Here is a 4,210-nt window from a genome sequence, read left to right on the forward strand (position 1 = left end):
AGAGGCCCGTGTACCACAAAAAAAAAAAAAAAAAAAAAAAAAAAAGATTGTATCTCTTTTTATTTAAAAACATTCATCTCATACCAGCATCATAATGAATGGTATTCCAATGTTACAAGTTTGAAACACTCTTTTTTTTTTTTGCCATTTTAACTTACTACATTTTTGGTATTTTGTAAATGTATGGGAAACTGATGAAATGTGGAAATATAAGGTCTGCATTTATACCATCATAGACAGTCTGGGTTGGACTCCCAGCTTTACCATTTATAAGCTGTGTGGCTTTGGCCAAGTTATTTCACCTTTCTAACCTCGATGTTTCTTTTTTTAAATAAGAATGATAAAATATGTCCCTCATGAGACTGTTTTGATGATTAAATTTAAATTATTTAACATTTGTAAAGTGATTATAACAGTGTCTAGCTGTTGCTACATAAGTGTTTAAATAATTGCTATATAAGTGTTTAAGTAAAAATATATAAATATCATGGCTCTTCCATGAACACTCGTCCATTTGAAAGCAGTGATTAATAGCATTATTTCCTTAGCTACAATACACAGCTTTGATACTACCAGTATAAAAGAAAGTTACCCTCAAGTTTTAATAATGAGAAATTCAGCTAGGAAGTATATGGCAGTATACAGTATATTATACAAGTAATACTATAGGAAAATGCTTCTTGCACAACTTAAAGCCAATCCTGGTAAACATTATAACAATTACATTTAAAATTTTCCAGCTCCTAATAAACTGCCTGCTGCATATCTCACTGTCATGCCAAACTCAGTATGTGTAACTTATCTCTGATAATGGCACCACCACCCTCTCAGTAACCTGGGATGGAGAGTGGAATCATCTCATATTCTTCTTCCCTTGTCTACTCATAAACAGTCACCAAGTATTGACTCTTCCCTAAAAATATTTTTCTTCTGCCTTTAATCCATCCCTACCCATTACTGTCACTCCAATTTACACAATTATTTTCTCTTGCTTGGTGGACTTCTAATTCATCTCACTCCAGTCTCTCTCACTTCTGATGCTGCTTTCAAACCTCACCTCAGCCCACTGCAGTTTTCTTCCAACACCATCACTCTCAAGGAGCTACTCTTCCTGGGGCCATCAAAGATCTGTTAGGGGCTTCCCTGGTGGCAGAGTGGTTAAGAATTGGCCTGCCAATGCAGGGGACACGAGTTCGAGCCCTGGTCCAGGAAGATCCCACACGCCGCGGAGCAACTAAGCCCGCGTGCCACAACTACTGAGCTCGCGAGCCACAACTACTGAAGCCCGTATGCCTAGAGCCCGTGCTCTGAAACAAGAGAAGCCACCGCAATGAGAAGCCCACGCATTGAAACAAAGAGTAGCCCCGGCTCGCCACAACTAGAGAGAGCATGCATGCAGTAACGAAGACACAACGCAGCCAAAAATTAAATAAAAAAAAAAAAAGATCTATTAGTTATCGATGGCACTACACACTTTCACTCCTTATCTAACTAGACCTCTTGGTCAATTAACATTCTCTCCTCTAAATTCCCTCCTCTAATGTTTCCCAAGACTGTGCTCTCTCCTGATTTTCCTCCTTACTTTATTTTTTAAAGATTTTTTTAACGATTTTTAAAAATATCTTTATTGGAGTATAATTGCTTTACAATGGTGTGTTAGTTTCTGCTTTATAACAAAGTGAATCAGCTATACATATACATATATCCCCATATCTCCTCTCTCTTGCATCTCCCTCCAACCCTCCCTATCCCACCCCTCTAGGCGGTAAAAAAGCACCAAGCTGATCTCCCTGTGCTATGCAGCTGCTTCCCACTAGTTTCTATTTCACATTTGGTAGTATATATTGGTCCATGCTACTCTCTCACCTCGTCCCAGCTTACCCTTCCCCCTCCCCGTGTCCTCAAGTCCATTCTCTATGTCTGCGTCTCTATTCCTGTCCTGCCCCTAGGTTCTGCAGAACCTTTCTTTTTTTTTTTTTTTCAGATTCCATATATATGTGTTAGCATTTGGTATTTTTCTCTTTCTGACTTACTTCACTCTGTATAACATACTCTAGGTCCATCCATCCATTTGTAGTTAATTTGTAGTTAACTACAAATAACTCAATTTCATTTCTTTTTATGGCTGAGTAATATTCCATTGTATATATATGCCACATCTTCTTTATCCATTCATCTGTCGATGGACACTTAGGTTGCTTCCGTGTCCTGGCTATTGTAAACAGAGCTGCAATGAACATTGTGGTACATGACTCTTTTTGAGTTATGGTTTTCTCAGGGTATATGCCCAGTAGTGGAATTGCTAGGTCATACTGTAGTTCTACTTCTAGTTTTATAAGGAACCTCCATACTGTTCTCCATAGTGGCTGTATCAATTTACATGTTAGATAAGGAGTGAAAGTGTGTAGTGGCATTGATAACTAACAGATCTTTTTTTTTTTTAATTTAATTTTTGGCTGCATTGTGTCTTCATCACTGCAAGAGGGTTTCCTTTTCTCCACACCCTCTCCAGCATTTATTGTTTGTAGATTTTTTGATGACAGCCATTCTGACTGGTGTGAGGTGATACCTCATTGTAGTTTTGATTTGCATTTCTCTAATGATTAGTGATGTTGAACATCCTTTCATATGTTTGTTGGCAATCTGTATATCTTCTTTGGAGAAATGTCTGTTTAGGTCTTCTGCCCATTTTTGGATTGGGTTGTTTTTTTGATATTGAGCTGCATGAGCTGCTTGTAAATTTTGGAGCTTAATCCTTTGTCAGTTGCTTCATTTGCAAATATTTTCTCCCATTCTGAGGGTTGCCTTTTTGGCTTTTTATGGCTTCCTTTGCTTTGCAAAAGATTTTAAGTTTCATTAGATCCCATTTGCTTATTTTTGTTTTTATTTTCATTTCTCTAGGAGGTGGGTCAAAAAGGATCTTACTGTGATTTATGTCATAGAGTATTCTGCCTATGTTTTCCTCTAAGAGTTTGATAGTGTCTGGCCTTAAAGACCTTAAAGACAATTAGGTCTTTAATCCATTTTGAGTTTATTTTTGTGTATGGTGTTAGGGAGTGCTAATTTCATTCTTTTACATGTAGCTGTCCAGTTTTCCCAGCACCACTTGTTGAAGAGGCTGTCTTTTCTCCATTGTATATTCTTGCCTCCTTTAGCAAAAACAAGGTGACCATATGTGCATGGGTTTATCTCTGGGCTTTCTATCCTGTTCCATTGATCTATATTTATCTTTTGGGGCCAGTACCATACTGTCTTGATTACTTTAGCTTTGTAGTATAGTCTGAAGTCCAGGAGCCTCTTTCCTCCAGCTCTGTTTTTCGTTCTTAGGATTGCTTTGGCTATTCAGGGTCTTTTGTGTTTCCATACAAATTGTGAAATTTTTGTTCTTGCTCTGTGAAAAATGCCAGTGGTAGTTTGATAAGGATTGCATTGAATCTGTAGATTGCTTTGGGTAGTATAGTCATTTTCAAAATGTTGATTCTTCCAATCCAAGATCATGGTATATCGCTCCATCTATTTGTATCATCTTTAATTTCTTTCATCAGTGTCTTATAATTTTCTGCATACAGGTCTTTTGTCTCCTTAGGTAGGTTTATTCCTAGGTATTTTATTCTTTTTGTTGCAATGGTAAATGGGAGTGTTTCCTTAATTTCACTTTCAGATTTTTCATCATTAGTGTATTAGAATGCAAGAGATTTCTGTGCATTAATTTTGTATCCTGCTACTTTACTAAATTCATTGATAAGTAGTTTTCTGGTGGTATCTTTAGGATTCTCTATGTATATTATCATGTCATCTGCAAACAGTGACAGCTTTACTTCTTCTTTTCTGATTTGGATTCCTTTTATTTCTTTTTCAGCTCTGATTGCTCTAGCTAAAACTCCCAAAACTATGTTGAATAATAGTGGTGAGAGTGGACAACTTTGTGTTGTTCCTGATTTTAGAGGAAATGGTTTCAATTTTTCACCATTGAGGACGATGTTGGCTGTGGGTTTGTCATATATGGCCTTTATTACGTTGAGGTAAGTTCCCTCTAGGCCTACTTTCTGGAGGGTTTTTATCATGAATGGGTGTTGCATTTTGTCAAAAGCTTTTTCTGCATCTATTTAGATGATCATATGGTTTTTCTCCTTCAATTTGTTAATATGGTTTATCACAATGATTGATTTGCATATATTGAAGAATCCTTGCATTCCTGGGATAAACCCCA

Source organism: Physeter macrocephalus, chromosome 11 (genome assembly GCF_002837175.3).
Source record: "Physeter macrocephalus isolate SW-GA chromosome 11, ASM283717v5, whole genome shotgun sequence".
Lineage (NCBI taxonomy): Eukaryota > Metazoa > Chordata > Mammalia > Artiodactyla > Physeteridae > Physeter > Physeter macrocephalus.